Source organism: Cavia porcellus, unplaced genomic scaffold (genome assembly GCF_034190915.1).
Source record: "Cavia porcellus strain 051 isolate PalLab524CR breed Dunkin Hartley unplaced genomic scaffold, mCavPor4.1 scaffold_11, whole genome shotgun sequence".
In the NCBI taxonomy this organism is placed as follows: Eukaryota; Metazoa; Chordata; class Mammalia; order Rodentia; family Caviidae; genus Cavia; species Cavia porcellus.
The window spans coordinates 26,376,536-26,394,757 of NW_026947494.1; the positions used below are offsets into that span (position 1 = coordinate 26,376,536).

The 18,222-nt window shown below is 43.7% G+C and overlaps 1 protein-coding gene and 1 long non-coding RNA gene across 5 annotated transcripts in view; both read left to right on the forward strand.

Moving 5' to 3' along the window:
- Positions 1–397: 397 nt before the first annotated feature.
- LOC134478065 (uncharacterized) lies at positions 398–10,364 on the forward strand. The gene is made up of 3 exons (XR_010050424.1): positions 398–503; positions 4,123–4,643; positions 7,323–10,364. It is a non-coding gene; the product is annotated as an uncharacterized LOC134478065 (long non-coding RNA).
- Positions 10,365–14,702: 4,338 nt separating this feature from the next.
- The window catches only part of Pdzd2 (PDZ domain containing 2), a 370,241-nt gene continuing 366,721 nt past the window's right edge, over positions 14,703–18,222 (forward strand). For 2 of the 4 annotated variants that reach the window (XM_063258030.1, XM_063258032.1), the window contains exon 1: positions 14,704–14,977. The gene's annotated coding sequence lies outside the window, so the exon portion shown is untranslated. The other 2 variants (XM_063258033.1, XM_063258031.1) reach the window with 2 other exon arrangements.

Below are 18,222 nucleotides of genomic sequence, written 5' to 3' on the forward strand. Positions count from 1 at the left end.
AAACCAAGGAGCAGAACATTTTTATTTTTCAGGGGAAAATTGAAGCACAGAATAATGGTTTATCTGTGATTTGCTTGAAACCTTGGGCAGTCATTTTCAAGAAGGACAATCAATTCTTCAGGACAGAGGATCGTCTAGCCTGCCTGTCTCTTGACTCTAAAGAGTGAATTAGTGCAGCTGGATGGCTATGTCTCACTCTAGTCCTTTGGCTATGTGTGTTTTGCATGTTATCATTTGCTAAAGATACAACAGTGTGCACTTTGCTTGGGTTTGCAGCTAGGAGACCTATGCGTGTTTTCTCATCTCCCCCAAGAATGCAGCCATAAAAAGCAATGGCATTCGGGAGCCATCTGGGAATGCTTCCCAGACCTGCTCTAAATTGGGGCACAGAGCCAGCTGCACATTCGCAAGCTTTCTGAACTCTGTTCACCTGGATTAGACTCACTGCAGTGGGCTTTATCACCAAGAATGATTTATCCAGGATCCCAGCTGTCCAACTGCTGGTGAGTAGGGAGGGAATAATTGAAATGAAGCTCTCAGGTCAGTGGGTGGGTTTCAGAGTCGAGGTGCAGCTTTCATTCTGTCACTGCCAAGCTCTGGAAGGGGGCATACATCCCTTTTGATTGCTTCCACATGCCTTGCCTACCTGAAAGAATACCTGGGTATAACAACACCTAAGATCAGGTGACATCATCCAAGCTTGCAGATTTGCTTGGAAGTAGCAGAGCAATCTACAGAAGCATGTGAGAACCACTTGAAATATTTTCCTGGTATGTATTTAGGCAGTGGAATCATATGAGTCAGGGTCTAGTCAGAGAACAGCAACACACTCGAGAAGGAATTAGTAAGGAGATTTAACTAACAAAGGTGTGAACAGGTTAAAGGGAGCCAGAGAGATAGTGAGGTATGCCAAGCCAGAATAAGCAAGAGGAAGAAGTGCCTTCAGAGAGAGGGCCCATGAGAATGCGCGATTAGAAACGTCTTCCATAGGAGCTGTGCCCTCGGGAAGAGAAGCAAAGTCACCATTAACCGCGGGAATCAGACTCTTAATGCCTTCTCCTTGCTCTCCTTCTGCCCCCAATCTTCAGCCGCTGGTACCTACTGGTCAGACCCAGCCGGAAGGCAGAAGGTAAAGGAAACAGGCTCCTGGGGCCAAGAGCACAGTAGAAAATGCTGGAAATCTGGAGGGCAATGAGGGACTATCCAGCAGGGCAACCTCAAGCTGACATGATTTTAGTCTTCCAGGGTTGGATATATTGGTTTTTTAGAGTTTCTACATTGTGAAAACTAGGTATGTTTGTTATTGATAGGCAAGCAGAAGAACTGAAGAACAGTTTATCTTACACAGGACAAGAATGAAACATTCTTGAGATAACATGAGCCAGTACTTTTATGGCCAAATCTAGAAGTACAGATAAAAATAATAAAAGTATTAGTATTCTTTGGCCAGGACAGGCAATAAACTAAATGGTGTCTGTAGTCTTCCTCTCGCTATTGCCCCGTGGTGCTAATCACCCATTCAGCCAACAAATATTTTCTCAGTAGCTATCATGTGCCAGGCACTGTGTCAGATACTGAAAATTACTTCTCTAAACCAAATAAACAATTTTCTATCATGAAGCATGCATGCACTTAATCTAAAAAAGCAAATATTAAGCAGATAATTTCAAATGCAAAGAGCAGTTGAGATAAGAGCTTTAAAATAAAAAGTCCATAGTGCCTTAGGTGTCATAGGTGAACAGGGCACCTAACCTAATCCGGGAGAGAGAGAAGGCTTCCTGGAAACATTTGGTTTAAGCACAGCACAACAAACTGGATGAAGGACAAGTTGAGGGATAAAAATGGGTCTCCACGCAAAGGAAGTGAAAAGTCCCCAGTTCTGTGGAATGCAAGAGCGTGGTACACTGGAGGAACAGAAAAGCAGATTAGCACTGGGGGGCCACAAGCAAGGGGCCGAGTGCACAAGGGCAGGGTGGAAGGGCACATGGGGCTGATCACCCTGGGGCAAGGCGGCTGGAGTAGGGATGGTGCATTTAATTGGCTTACTGATTTACTGAGGTACTGGGTAGGGATTAAATCCAGGACCTTCACGCTGAGACACAACCCAGCCCTTTTTAATTTTTTTCTAAGACAGGGTTTTGTTAAGCTACTAGGATGAGGATTAGGTTGCAATCCTTCCACTTCTGTCTCCCAGAGTGCTGGGATTACAGACATGCACCTCTGTACCCCCAGCTGGGATATGTATTTTATCCCAAATGTGAAGGTTTATACTTTGAAAGTTTCTGAGTATGGTGAGAAAACATTTTAGATACATGACCAGCTATACTATGGAGAACAAATGAGTCTAAGAACAGAGCATGAAGGTGGTACAGGCCATGCAGGAAGTTCTTGCAATAATGTAGATAAATAGTGTAAAATAGTACAAAATTTTCCTGCAAAGGACCAGATTACAGACTATTTTCAGCTCTGTAGACCATAAGGTCTCTGTCATAACTACCTAATTCTACATTTATAGTGCAGGCAGCCATAGGCACTCCATAAAAGAGTGGGCAGGTCTGCATTCCACTAAAATGTGTTTACAAGCATTTGGTGTAGACAAAAGATAAGGTAGCTTGGGCCAGGGTGGGGCAGCCCTCTTGTATGTGACAAAGAATTGATAGGATGTATTTTTTTTTTTTATTTGAAGGGCAAGGGATAAGAAGGACAAGAGGTTAAGAGGAGTAAAATATTTGAGCATAATAGAAAAGGTTTGAACTATTTATTGCATATAAGGAAGAGCAGGTTGAACAGAGAACCAGTTACTGGACACTGTTATAAGCAGTGGACAACCAAGAACTTGCCATAAGGCCAGGTTCCTATTTTTGGTTTTTTCCACTATCAAGGCATCAACTGACAAGAAAAAGCCTCAGGAAGGAGACGTTCACCCTGGACTGTAGTTTTCCTTGTAGATGCAACCCTAGTACAAGAGTTCGGACAAGCAGTGAAAACAACAGACCGTATACCAGCAAAGGCTGGTATTCCTCACACCACTCCTGGCCTTGAGTCATGATGTTGAGTGTGTTGTGATCTAATAAACAGACACAAGGGAGAGCGTATCTTCGGTGGGGAACGGGAGTCTGGTGGTGGGAAGCAGTGAGAGACGCAGCTAAGTGGGGTGGTTGTTAGTTACAGGGTGAAAGTGTTAGCAGGGTTCGTGGTTGGGAGGCGCTATGGAACACACAACAGCACCACGGTCAAGACAGGGTATTGGGGGAGCACAAGGCGAACATAGATTACCAAGGGCTCACCATGGACATGTGCCAATGAAAAGGCCGAGACGGTGCTTTCATTAAGTCTCACCGTCTCGCACACGCTGTGAGCCCTCAGGCCTAGAAGAGCTGAGTTGATGCGTAGAAACAGGAAGTGTGGGTATGGTGGTGCCAGGGCAGCCTCTGGCAGCCGCCTGTGAAGTGTTGACAGTTGTGTTCACAGCATGTGTGTGGTCATTTACGAGGGCGTGGAGGGGGGAGCGGAGGGGAAGAAGCCACAGCATTGCATCATGGCATTTAGTGTTTGGACCCAGCTTGCCGGCTTGCCTAAGGTCACCCCTGTGGTCATTGGCAAAGCCTGGACTGTTGGGTTATTACTCACTCTGCTGCACTTTCTCCCCTGATTAGCATCCATGCCTTTCAGGACATCTTCTGCATTCTGTATGTTCTGTCAGAGAATCAGGGCCAAGACTAGGATGAGGCAAGAAAGGGCAGGAATCTAAGCAGGTTCTCATTGTCAGTGTTGTGTGCCTGTGTGAGGGCTGTGGCTAACCCTGAGAGCAAGGACCTGCATAATTTCTGTGTCCTGGCACCTTTCTTCTCTCACCTAGTTGCAACCCCTCACAGAACTGTAAGAGAAAGGGTTAGCTATTGGGTCATCCTCTTTGATTTTTGAATATAGCTTTGTCAGTGAACAATTTTAGCAAGCAAGAAAAAAAGATTTGGTTTTGGAGCAGCTTGTGAGTCCTTGTTAGAAAAAAAAAATACTTATGCATCTATGATAAAGCAAATTTGGAAAACTTTGCTATAGGACATTCTATGTTATCACATTTTCTATTAATTCTTTTGATCTCTAAAATAACTTTTTTTGCAGATTCATGCTAGAAATACAATATTGATAAGCTCCATGACATTCTGACTGATAGCAGACATTTCAAAGGACTTTAATAAGAAAAACAAAATTCTTTGAGGAGCAATTGGAATTTATCATAAGGAATTGATTTATAAGTCTACTATCTTCATTGGAGAATATTTCCTCTACAAGGGCATGAAACAACGCTATGCCTGCACCATTCATGAGAGCAAATATGTGTGCCTGCAGTCCTCCAAGTCAGTCTCCATCTTTACAGTCCACAGTCTTGGGCTTTTAGGAGAATTATGGAATGGTGAGCAGCAGAAAAAGAGCCTCTCCAAGATTTGGTGTCCAGATGCTGGAATAAAATACCGTGAGGAAGAAAAGATCTGAAGAAAAATTGAAGCCTATGGAGATCAAAGAGAGAGACCTCAGTGCAGAAGAAGGAGGTGGCAAGTGGTGCTTCTCTCTGAGCCCTGACTCTCTACATGGGAAGGATGGTTTGCATCTGCAGATGAATAGTGACTGGACTGCAGTAGCTGGTGAGTTATTTGAATTCAGACATCCCCCAAGGGAGCAGTCAGTCAGTAGCCATCTTGGAGCAGGGCTACCTTAGCTCAGTACTTCAAGTACACAACCAGTCAAGGAGCTAAGTTCAAACTGGGAGGGAACTGAGTTCAAGACAGAGGATGCACACTGAGTGTTGCAGACTGAACAAATAGGATTCCAGCCTCACAACCAGAAACCAGCCTGAACTTCAGTAAAGGTTTAGGCTTGCTGAGATTATGTACTACCCTACTGTAAATCTACCGCTGGCCTGCTGGGATTAATTAACATGGATCTGGACTCTGCCCACTCTGTCTACCAGTGTGGAGATACTCCCTGAAGTGGACATTTTTTTTCCTATTTTCTTTACTTGGTTTTGTTTTTGTTTTCTTTTCTTGATTGTTCTTATTGTTACATGAGTGTGAACATTGCTTTCAGTTTTTTGTAGTTGTTCTGTTCTTGTTTTTACTTCTTCCTTTTCTCTTTCTCTTCTTCACTAGTTTCCCAAAGTTTGCATAATCTTCCTTTGTCCCCCGCCCTTGTTTTTAATCTCTTCATCGTCTCTATTTCTCTACTTTTCCCTGCTCACCCCTTTTAAGTTCTCTCCCCTGAGGGTAAAACCACCATATTGAGGGTTTATTTACAGTACACAATTTTCTGGATTGTTAGATTGTGTTATATAACCACAAATCTAGTTCATATGATTAAAAGTGGCAAACTAATAGTGCTAGTTTGCTTTTTTTTGTTTGTTTGTTTGCTATTTTCTTGGCTATGTTTATGCCACTGCTGATCGTACTACTTTAGCCAAGATGACATCATTGTCCAAACCAGTTGTTCTTCCTGGTATCCCAAGACTGAGTCTGCCTAAGGGTCAGAGAACAAGGGGACAGGCCAAGTAGGTAGCATCTTCTCATCCCCAATAAATTGAAGCAGTAGTATCTTGCAACCTACTCAAAACTCAAAATCCAGCTATAACTGAAGACATTTCTTTTTTTTGGGGGGGGGTACCAGGGATCGAACTCACGACCACGTGCTTGCAAGGCAAGCGCTTATGCCACCGAGCTAAATTCCCAGCCCTGGAAGACATTTCTAAGTAGTCATTTCCTAAGGGTTCTAAATACTAGCAATAAAGCTACCTACCATAAGCAATTACAAGCAACAACCTAAGAATTAAACTAAAGATAAATACAAAATGAGAAGACACTTAAACAAGATGCATCCCCAGACTTCCAGCTCACTAAAGGCAAACCCAAGGGAAATGAAGTAGAATAATTCAAAAGCCACCCACCCAATTCTCTTAGATGGTAACAGCGGGAATAATAGAGCAGATGACTGAAGCCCTAGCAATTATCAAATCAGAAATAACTTCTCAGTTAACTACAGAGATGGTGACCATAATGAAAGACATGGTTAGCAATTCTAGAGCAGATACAGATAAAAGAATACCAAGGAGCTTAGGAAAATGATGGAAACTATGAATGCCTAACATAGGAAAGTAGTAGAATCCATGAGACAGATTCAAGCAGATATCCAGGAAATTAAAAATTCTATTGCAATTATGCACAGCAGAATGAGCCAATGTGATGACAGAATATCAGATGTAGAAGACAGGACTATGGTTAGCAATCATGAAAAAACAGATTTCTTAAAAATAGCAAGCAACCATGAAAAATCAAACCCACAGAAGTTAGATGATGCAAAGAAGAATAACATAAGATGGATCAGAGTCAATGAAAAAGCAGGAGATTGCACAGGTGATACAAAAAACCCGTTCACAGAAATAGAAAAGTTCCCAAGCAGGGAAAAAGAATTATAAGATATATAGAGGTCATAGTCTTGAGATACGGTGTTTTGGTTGTGAAAACCTGGCATTATGTGTTATATAATACATAGAATTAGCATTGCCAAGATGATAGGTAAAGGAAAGGTCACTTGGTTATCTCCACTACCTTTCTGAAGTATATGCTGTATCCGTCAATAAAGCTTCAAAGGCAACTCACAGAAACCATACTCTCTCCTTTTCCTTTGGGTTTTAGAATTCAAAGACGTTGGTCTTTTGTGTTTTCTTTCTTTTTTTTTTTTCCCAAGTGGTCAGATTATTTATTAAAAATTATTTATTTTAAAGCTTTTATTTGCTTTGCTGGTACGTATATGATAAGGAGGAAAAGATGATTTATTTCTCTTGGGATTCATGAAAATTTTAACAGGGAGAGGAAAAATGGCATCTAAATATTTTTGTGGCATTCTATTAACCAGAAATAAGATGGATCCAGAAAATTAAATAAAGGACACCAAGAGCGTGATACTCTGGATGTATTTCAAGATGCAGCCAACTGAGACTCTACTCTGGGTTGTTGTTTTTTTTTTTTGGTTTTTGGTTTTGGGTTTTTTGGTGCTGTGAATCGAACTCATGACCTCACACTTACCAGACAGTAATATATGCCACTTAGCTAAATCCTCAGCAGAGAATCTACTCAGATGAACTGTTAGAAAAAGGTAGCTCTAAGCATTTGCTAAATTAACTAAATGAGATGTTTTTACATATCTTCAAGTTAACAATGACCTAGTGTTTACCAAATCTTGCTTAGCTTACCAACTCTGCCTTAGATTTTCCTCCAAGGTGCAGCTTTCTGTGGATCTGACTAACTAGTGCTTGTTTTTTTCATTTGTGACAGATTCTCACCGTGTGTTCCATGCTGGCCTCAAACTTGTGATCCTCCTACTTCAGCCTTCTGAGTTCTGGGATTACAGGTATAGGGCGCTGTGCCTGGCTGGCTGGCACTCTTGAATACAACAAAGATATAGTATCTATTTGCAATGTTTGGCCCACTAATTCAAAATCATGCCAAAAAGTTGTGAATATGATTTACTTCTAGCAGGTAACATTATACTCATTTTAGCAAAACTAGACAGAGATTACCAGCACACCATACTATGTTATCATGATTGGTTCCAGAGCACAGTGCCTGCTCTCTGTTCCTTTTTTGAGATGAGTATCATTTAGCTGACTTTAGTTTCTGTGTTCATGTTAGCTGTACAATTAAAGACAAGTGCTAACACTAGAAAAATGTTAAGAAGACAAGAAGCAAAATTGAAAGAAAAAAAAAAAACAAAATAGCGAGATAAGCAATATATTTATGTTTATAATTACAGTTTTGGAGATTATTCAGCACAACTATCTTGGAGTAGAAGTAATGATGAAGGAGCAAAAATAGCGTCTGATTGACTTAAAATGATGTCTTTTCATAAGCATGTGGTAGAGCCCTGAACAAGAACAATCAGCAGAGGAGATACGAGGTAGGAATAAGGATGTGTTCTGCGCAAAATGAGAGAGGTTGCCAGAAGTTTATTTATGGGGGACTCGGTGATTTGACGGAATTGCAACTACATGAGAGCAGGGTATAGGGAAGGACCTGAGCTTCTCGGCTTCTGGGAACACAACTGTTCTAATGTGATAGAAGCTCTAAATCCCAAGAAGACTCACTTCCAAATCCTGTCTCTAGTGTAAATAAAAACAAAGACAAAGGCCAGCTATGAAACAAAACCTTTGTGTCCATGCACTACAATAGCTTTTCTTTAGACATGCAAAGCACTGGTTATGCTAATCAAAACAGAACCTCTCTGTTTCCCTCTCTTCTGATTTTTTGTGGCCTTGTTTTGTTGGTGACATAAGCCTGTGAACCAAGGAAGCTCAGGAGTGAACAAAATGTCACTGAAGTCTCTAAGAGTGTACTTGGATTTACACGCCTTTTTTTTCCAGTATAGAAGACAGACCCAGGGCTTTTACATATTAGGCAAGGGCCCCACTACTGAGCTGCACCTCAGGCCCTCAGGATAGCCTTGTAACTTTTTATAGAATGTTTGAACCTTCTGTATAAATTGTGACAGTGATAAGTAATATCTGAGTTGTATTTGCCGGTTTTTTTCTGCCATGAAATGTACAAAAAAGTTACCCTGGCAATCAATGCTTCCTTGGTATAAACAGAAGACTGAGAGCCAAAGAAAGAAAATGATACATTAGCCTAGTTGCCTGAACACACGAATAGCGTATCTTGTCCAGGAAAAAACAGACATCACAAATCCTGTTTCTCTGGAAATGACAGAGCATGGCTATATAAATTCCAATAAAATGCCCCAAGTACAATGAGTCTCATCTTTGGAGAGAAGGGGACTAGAGATTGAACACAGGATCTTTGCACTGAGCCACACCCCAGCTTATTTTATTATTTTATTTTTGAGACAAATTCTCCCTGAATTGCTGAGTTACCCAGGTTAGGCTTGAATTTTTTTTTTTTTTTTAATAGAACATTATGGCGGTGGAGAGGCTTGAATTTGAGACCTTACTGACTCAGGCTTACAGAATGCTGGGATTACAGATGTAATCCTACTTGGTCACCACACTCCACTTCAGTTTCAATATACATAGGATAAAGAGTACTTAAATTTTTCCCTTAAACATGTATTTTTAAAAATTTTTTTGGTTGGGCAACAACTAATTGATCACAGCCAGTTACAGATTTCTTTGTTCCTTCTCCACTCCCACTGCTTCACTTGACTAGCCTTAAAAAAAAAAACTAGAGGCTGGGGATTTAGCTCAGGGGCATAAGCGCCTGCCTTGCAAGCAGGCAGTCGTGAGTTTGATCCCTGGTACCGATAAAAAGGAAAAAGGCAAAAAAAAAAAAAAATTTTTTTTTTTGGTTGTTTTAATTTGTTTTGAGACAGGATGGCTTATATAATCCAGGCTGGCCTCAAACTCACAGTGATCGTCCTGCTTGGCCTCTTGAGTGCTGGTATTATAAGCATATGCCTCTGATATAGGAATGATAGGACTCTCTGACATATCAAGTTCATATTTCCCAGAATCAAAGAATGTATTCCAAGGAACAGTGGAGGTTAAGAGTGGAAAAGATTTATTGAGAGAGACAACATAATTGAAGATATGGATAACTGCATGTATGTTTAAATGTATAGGATAGATAACCGTATTTCTAAGTTTTTGTTGGATAGTTGCAGTCTCACTGTTTGAATCCCCATTTTATATGCTCCACTTTAGTATCTTGAATAACTATTTGTAAAAGGATAATCTGTAGTCATCAACTAATGATTTCTTACTATTTATTTTTTCTTCGAAAGTATGTATTATTTCTACCCATTTTCTATTTTGTTTAGTCTTTCTTTAAATAAAATAAAATTTTAAAAAAAGACACTACAGTACCCGGTGCTGATCTCGGAGTGTCATGATGTGAAATCCAGCAATACTATTATTCTTTGTTCAGAATGATTTTAGCTTGCTTTAGTTTGTTTAATCTCAACGTAAATGAAGATATCGATAACTGCATGTATGTTTAAGTGTATAGGATTGATAACCATATTACTAAATTCTTGTTGGATAGTTGAACAGAACTGCAGTCTCGTGGTTTGAATTCTCACTTTATATGTTCCACTTTTGTATATGAATAACTATTTATAAGAGGACAGTATGTAAACATCACTAGTGATTTTTTACTGTTTATTTTTTCTTTGAACGTATGTATTATTTCTACCCATTTTCTGTTTTTATTTTATTTTATTTTTTTTTTTTGTCTTTTTCCTTTTTACCGGTACCGGGGGATCGAACTCATGACTGCCTGCTTGCAACGCAGGCACTTATGCCGCTGAGCTAAATCCCCAGCCCCCCATTTTCTGTTTTATTTAGTCTTTTTTTAAATAAAATTTTTTTTAAAAGCCGAAAAAAAGAGATTTATTGAGAGAGCGAGCAAGAGCAAGAGACAAGTCATTCAAGAAGGGTCCACAGATGACCAAAGGAATGACGCATGCACAGTTGGGAGCTGGGGAACAGGACCGGGAAACAGGACTAGCTCCTGAGAGACGGGAGGAGTTCTGAGTGGGCTGCTGCCGAGGTCATTTCTCCAGAGACTGTTTTACAGGGCAGTCATGAGGTGGGTACAAATAGGTCAACCAATAAGATACAAGTACAACTGCTTAGCTAATATGGATACAATAGTGAATCAATATTCACTGTTGGGGGAACGTAGCAAGGACATGTGGATGACATCATTAACCCTGGCCTTAATCTTAGTCATAACTTTAGCTTTAGTCTTAGTCTTAGTCTTAGTCTTAGTGGGTGGGGAAGGATGGCCCACCCTTAGTGAGATAATGGTCTATTTTTGTGGGAAACTCCGAAAGGGTGGTCCTTTAGGGAAGTATGTAAGTGAGGCCCCTGTGACTTTAGTACGAGGTTTGCCTTCTCCAGCTGCAGTTGGAATGTGTGCTCATCTTCTGCGCTGACTTCCTCGAGGGTCCTGCCTGTCTGCCTGCCTGTCTGCCTGCCTGTTAATTTCTATCTAACTCAGGGCCTATAACACCATCATGCCCAGCTTTCCTAAACACATAATTTAGAAGAGCCTGCCTCAAATCCGTATTGTGTATTGGCTAACAAAAGATTAAGTCAATACTAAATAAATATTACAAAATATTTATCCAAGATTTAAAATAAAATCTATGATTACAATGATCAAATATTGGAAAATGAACGTGAATTTGGGCTTTTTTTTTTTTTGAGACAGGTCTCGCTACTTAGTTCAGGCTGGCATTGAACTCACTAGGTAGTCTAGGCTGGCTTCATACTTGCGTGATCCTCCTGCCTCAGTTTCCCACGTACTGGGATTACATGTATGTGCCACCATGTCCAGCCGTTCTCATTTTACGTCATTCTACTTCCGAATTTCTCTGGGTATGGTTTAGGGGTTATCCAAACTGCAGCCACTGGGGTTCAGGTTAAGAACAAGGCATCAAAGATCTTCCCCCAACAAAAACCTAGAATCTGGTAATTTCAGGGATTAGGGGTTAGAGTATCTGAATTGTCAAATCTCCAGGGAGTCCTGAAAGAGCCCTGAGTGGAAGGCACTGAATTAATATTTTCCTGCCATTATTAGTTTTTGTTGTGCTATGTTTATTTGCTTAAGTGTTTTTTGTTTTTTGCCAGGGGATGGCTCATTCCAGTATGAGGTGAGGAGTAGAAGATTTAGCTAGCCAGAAATTTACAGACAAAAGGAAGGACAGTAATTAGCTAGGTAAACAGGAAGCTAGAATCTGGTTGCAGATAAAATGAACCCCCAGAGGTTGGGAGGAGAAAGGGAACCAGGCCAGTTGTTGATTAAGGTTCCTTCTCCCTGGAAAAGTGCTTGGAAGAGCAGCAGAGAAGAGGAGATGGAAAGCAGGCTTCTCAAGAAAGGAGGAAGCTTCGGGTTTCCATGCCAGCTACCTGGAGGGAAGACTCTTCACAGAGGTAAAAAGCTCGGAGGCAAACCAAATCCCGCTGCAGTCCCTGGCAAACTCCGTGGTCTTATCTAAAGGACATTGCATTCTTTTACCTGTCACTGATACACTGTAGCCAAGGACAATAGATTTCTGTTTTTTGTTCATCATTTCAGTCTTTCCCTGCTTTTAAGACTTGGCTCTTTCATATACAACCTCCTCCTCCACGTCTTGTATTATGAGCAACAAATTAAAATGGCAAAATAGATAGAAGCACCAATCTGTGACTAAATATTTAACAAGGGGGCAGAAAGGATTTACATTTTGACCTTCAAACACTGGAAAATAAATGCCTTCAGTTGTCATCTTTCCAATTTGACAAGACTGCCAGGGCAAAACAAAATTTCCATGCATTTGATTGACCCCTCGTGAGTTGAGAGCTATTATTAGCAGCCAAGAACTTACCAAAAAATATCTGAAAATATCAGAGAAAAAGTGATTGAAACTAGAAGTATTTTAAGCAGGTCAGCAGGACAAAGTCTAAAGGAGAAAGATGATAAAATAGTACCTCTGCTTATTATATTTATATTATATTTATATTATATTGGGATAGTACATTATACTGACACACACATATAACAATTCATTTTAATTTAGCAAATATTTACTGAATGGCTATCAGGTTATTATATTTATATTATATTATATTTATATTTATATATTTATATTATATTGGGATAATACATTATACTGACATACACATATAACAATTCATTTTAATTTAGCAAATATTTACTGAGTGGCTATCAGGCTGAACACTGGACTCTGGAAACAAACAATAAGATCTAGGTTCTTTTCCCTGCAGGACCTCATGAGCTGGGAATATGTGAGATGGTACTTTGATGGCTATAACATGTTATACCTGACAAGGGTTATGTTAGCAGTTGGCAGAAAGAGCTCCCCTTGCAGCAATTAATCAGGATGAGCACATCGGATATTGGCGCTGGAGCTCAGACAGGCCTTCCTAGAAGATGCAGCATTTAACTCTGGAATTGCAGCAAACCCAGGAGAGTGAGAAAGTCGTTCTGGCAGAGGAAACAGGTTAGCAGCACATGGCCAGAATGGAAGGACCGCAGTGGAGCGGTGAGACATCATAGTGAGTGTGATTTTGGTGGTAATTCCACTTGCACATTCATTTATTCAGTGAATTTTTAGTGGATGCTGGAAGAAGTAGACCTGTACCATGTTCAGGATACAGAGGCTGAGAGACACAAGCTGTGCTGTCATGACTCCAGAGTTGACAGAGTGGTGGAAGACAAAGCTGGGTCTGAAAAACAAGCAGAAAGGCACAGGTCCTCTACAATGTGGAAGCATTTTTGGGGTATCCCAATAATATCTTCAGAACAAGTTACCATTTCACTGAGCTCCTCCTAAGTGCTGAGCTGAATAGCAATGTTACTGCTGGGCCTTGCAGCAATTCTGCATGCTAGGTGTTTCCCCTATTTGCAAATAGGAAGAGAAGCTTGGCTGCCTGAGAGGACACAGCTCCTAATATAAGACAGTTGGATTTGTGCAGGCCTTGATCTCACTGGCTGGTAACTGTAAAAGCTGAAGAACTGAAGCTGACCTGTCCCCCAAACCCTGCCCAAAATACAGTTCAAAATGTCTGGGGACCACTCCCATCTCCGATGCTGTGGGCAGCTCCCAGGAGTCTGTGCAGGTGATTTATGTCCACCTGTTTTTCCAAGAGACCAGAGCTTGTTGCCTTGCTGGGCAAAGCTGCAGCCCAACTATGCCCCACCCCACCCCCACCCCATCCCCATGCCCCTCAAAGCAAAGATTTCCAATTACTGCTCAGCAGAAAATGTCAAAAGCATTGTTCAACTATTCGTTATCTCAGGTTTTGTAATTTTTCATATGTTTTTACTCTTATCTGCTAGCACTTGAAAAAGGCCAGCTCTTTCCTCTTAAGAGAGCTTAATTTGCAGAGCTATGCAGTCTCCCTATTATGTTCTTATCATCCTCTCCCTGTGGCAGGCAGAATGACAAGGATGACAAAAAAAAAAAAAAAAAAAAAAAAAAAAAAAAAACCCACCAAAAATATTCGAAGGCCTTCCTGAAAATCCGCAGGAAGGAAGGATCCAAAAATCCTAGGGCTTCTGTTCCTTGAGTGACCTGGAACGAGGCCATGGGTGACTGGTATTCGCAGCCACTGTCCTCTCAGCAGGAGTCCCCAGGCAAGCTCCAGGTCTCAAAGTCACCGTCTCGGTGGGGGATTCCCTCTGGGCCTTCAACTGGGGGATGTAAGCAGCTCTAGGGGCCAAGAGGTCCCTCTCCCGAAATTCTCGCGCCGATGTTAAATTAATTTTACTGTCTAAGGCCAGGGGCCAATTTGGTCTTATCTCCCGTAGGCTCTCCACTCATTCTCTGATGAGGCACTCCTGCATGGGCATTTTTCTGTAGGCTATCTCTGTAAAATGCTATGCACAAGGGACTTTAAGTCCCCTAGCTCGCACACTTCCACCTAGGTGGCGCCCCTGCTGGGAAGGCCCGCCTGCTGGGAATTTCGGAGCCACTTTCTCCCTGGATCCTTTCCTCCCGGGATCCCCAGGTTTGTGAAGCCGGCGCACCCGGACAGCGGGTTCACCCGGAGAGCCGTCCTGGCCGCCCAGAAGCTGGCTCGGGGGAATCCCCGCCCACCTCGTCCTTCCTGCGGGGGAATCCCCGCCCCCATCCCTGTCACTCCAGGAAGGGAGTTCCCGCCCCTCGAATCAACCGGAGGGAGGGAATCCCCGCCCATCCTGAGGCTCGGAGGATCCCCGCGCCGCCCGCGAGGATCTGACTCCCGGTGCCGGTGCGCGTTAGCCCGGCCGGGGACGCGGAGGGGAGCCTGCCGCGGACGTGCCGGGAGCCGCGGGCCGCGCCGAGAGGCCGGGATCGCGCCTCGGGCGCCGCGGGCGGACCACAGCGCCGCAGCCCCAGGCAGGCGCCGAGGAGCAGCTGCGCGGGGACCGCCGGGCGGCGCCTGGTCTGCGCGCCGGGAGCAGCGGGAGCCTCCGCCGGCGGCCAGCAGGTGAAGCCGCAGTCCGCGGCAGCCCGGACGCGGGGCTCGGGTGGGCGCGGGGCGCGGGGAGCTTGGCACCCCCAGGCCGTGTGGATGTGCCGGGGAAAGTTCAGCGACAAATCGGGCGCGGGAGTCCCAGCGCCTGCACGGCGGTGAGTGGGGTGCTCGTAACGGGGTCCCGCGTTGGGTGTACAAACTCGTCCGGCATCCGCTGGGGGGAAAGGAGTGCGGAGAAGAGCTGGCTGGACCGAGCCGACCGTGACAGTGGCACAACCGGGGGCTCACTGGGGACGGTAATGCCGGGGTCAGGAACGCTGGTTCCGGGCGGGCATCTGGCCCCCTGCTCCTCCGAGAGCGGGTCATTAAGGTACGCCGGCCTCGGGGACTGACTCGAAACGTCCTCCCGCGCTTCTTAGTCCCTAGCTTCCTTCCCGCGGGAGAAGGGGTGCGCGGGGCGAAGGACTGGAGGGGCCGCGCGAAGAGCAAGGGCATCTTTGGGTTGGGTATGGGCATCTGCCAGGGAGATGGGGAAGGTTCCAGTGGGGAAATCTTTCCCTCTGAAGTCGAGGTTTTCCCAAAACCTGGTCCCTCCCTTAACTTCAGATTTCCATTTCCATTTTAAATCTTCCGGCTGCCAGTCTTCCTTGATCCTTGGATAATCCATTAAAACGCAAGGCTGAATTGAGTAGGGGAGGGAAGAGGGCGCCTGGCGGGAGTTTGCCAGGAAGCTGTCCTCAACAGGAGAGACCTTGATAAGGGACACTGGGGTGTGAAGAGCACGGGGTCTGGCATGGGCTGGTGGCATGGGCTGGTGGCAGAGACCTGAATGACAGGCACTAGGGCATTCCAGAGTCCAGACCTCCGTTTGGTGACGGGGTGAGCAGTGCTGGGGGACTACCTGGGTCCAGCCTCTTACCTCCCTCACCGATCGAATCTGTTGCACTGTGTGTTCCCTTGACAATTAATGATGAAGCAATAGAGGTGGTCACAGTGTCTGCAGAAAAGGATCTGCCCTGGACCCTCATGTCTGCTCTAGGGAGGTTGCCCACATTCAGCCTGCTGCGGGCTTGGGCGTTAGGACTGATTCTACTGGGCCAGCATTTCTGGTCTGTGACTTGCAGGTGGGCGTGAAGTAGGTAGTGCAGCTTGATAGGTGCGGTGTGGGAGGGCTGCCTGTGGGGGTGGAACAGAATGTCTCAGAACAAACCTCTGGCTCATCAACTCCTTCTTGCGTTAGGTTGGGCCATGAACTGCTCTTATAAAGCCACCTGGTGTTGGGGAGTTGGTATTTTATGGGGTACAGACTGAGAGGTGACAGGTACTGTAAGAGGAAGAACCAGAAACATGGAAGGGGTGTAAGTGCACCCCCCTTGACATAGTTAATATGCTCCTAGAAGAATATTGAATCATATTTTAAATCTATCATTGAAATTGATTTTGCATGCACTTACGACAGTTTACTATTTAAGGAAACGTATGCTAATTTCCCTATTCATTTCAATCATTTTATTTTTGGAGTACCTGTGGTTGGCTGGGCTTAGAGCTTCCAGGGGGATATGCATAGGTGGAAGAAGCACCTTCCTTGCTGCCTGGGTTTCAACTTAGCGGGGTAAGCAAGAGAAATCTATGGAAATCTATGATGTAAACCAGTGCATTTAGGCACGTAGTAGGTGCTCCTGTTTATTGGATGAAGGAATGAAAGGATAATTGGATGAATAAAATAAGGTGTAGTCCAAATAAAACATTTGAGGAGTATGGAGGAAAAAGAAGTAGCTTCCCTCCCCCCGTATTAGGTATTAAACTCAGACAGTGCTAACCTGTACTCAAGCCTATTATTATTAATTATTATTTAGATGGGCTTTCCTTAGATTGCCTAGGCTGGCCTCAAACTTACAATCCTCCTGCTTCAACCTTCCAGGTAGCTGGAATGATACAGATCAGCGACTGCACCTCGCTACACTAAGTGAATTTGAAACCCTTTTGGAAGTGGTCCTAGGTAGAAGAGATATGTGCCGAAAGATTTGGTCCTGAGTTAGGACTAAGCCTTTTGGGTTCAGTGGGGCAAAGGGTTGAGCTAAGGACAGGAGAAATCTAGTTTTTTGCAAGGGACTGTCATGGTGAAGAATGTACTTTGTTCTTTCAGAAAGATTTGGGAGTCAGGAACCCAGTGAGAAGGTTCTTGCAATAAGATGGTGCAGGGAGGCAGCTTCTAGGAAGAAGGGAAAGGCTTGTCAGAAATGGATTCCAAGGAGCTGGGGATTTAGCTCAGTGGCATAAGCGCCTGCCTTGCAAGCAGGCAGTCCTGAGTTCGATCCCTGGTACTGATAAAAACTAAAAAGACAAAAAAAAAAAAAAAAGAAAGAAAGAAAGAAAGAAATGGATTCCAAGTGCAGACTTCAGTTAGAGCTGGACAGCAGAAACAAAGGTCACTTGCAGGGTATGTGCACCAGTGCATAGGGACTAAACTAGGGACTTTAGGGATTTAACATATGACAAATCAGTAACTAGGAGAGATCCTTGGAGACTCCTGTGTCTCACTCTTCATTATAGCTCCTTGTAAAACCTATCAGTGGCTTCCTGTGAGATAAAATCCAAATTCTGTGCACTCCTCAGATCTCTATCACCCAACACACACACACACACACACACACACACACACGCACACAGAGAGAGAGAGAGAGAGAGAGAGAGAGAGAGAGAGAGAGAGAGAGATCCATACAATTACAAGGCATAGACTACATGATCTGCTGTGATTTTTGCAAAGCTATTTTTCTTGGTTGGCAGCAATAGGGATTGGCTCCTAGAATATACTCTCGTTCCCCATCATCCTGATAAACTGATCATTCTTCAAGATCCAGCTCAAGGTCCACTTCCTCTTCTGTGACTCTCTGCTGTTCTCTAGGAGGTGTTGAGCAGTTTACTTTTAAACCCCCTCTCTGCTCCTCAGTCCCCTGTGAGCCTGCTCAACAAGCAGCCTTGGACCTGTCACTCCAGGACCTTATACTGTTTATGTCCAGATAACCCGGAACAGTTGCTCATCAACTTCCCTAGGTTAGAAAGGAAGAGAAGCAGGAGGAAAATCCCTAGGCTCATTTTACGAGAGGTATTATCTGAACCCTCACTTGGAAACTCCAGGCCTCATGGACTGGACAAGATTACACAGAGCTGGGGGTACTTCCTTGGCCTAGACTGCATGGGCCTAAGTGACTCAGACCATGATGGTAGGGAATATTGCTTGCAATCCAAAGGTGGCC